A 222-nucleotide genomic window follows, 5' to 3' on the forward strand; every position below is an offset into this window, starting at 1 on the left:
GGGGGGGGGGAAAGTAAAAAAAAGGGGGAGGGAGGATAAGAAAATAGGAAAAAAATATATATACGTATGTGAATCACTCGCTAATCAGTCGAAGTCAAAAGATCGGTGTGCTGAGAGAGAGCGGCAGTCCCTCGCGAGAGCTCGTGCGCGGGCTCTGTGTGCACTCACTCACACCAAAATTACGACTGAACGAGACACGAGCGCACGCCACACACGCGCGCG

The sequence above is a fragment of the Penaeus monodon genome, chromosome 33 (assembly GCF_015228065.2).
Source record: "Penaeus monodon isolate SGIC_2016 chromosome 33, NSTDA_Pmon_1, whole genome shotgun sequence".
Lineage (NCBI taxonomy): Eukaryota > Metazoa > Arthropoda > Malacostraca > Decapoda > Penaeidae > Penaeus > Penaeus monodon.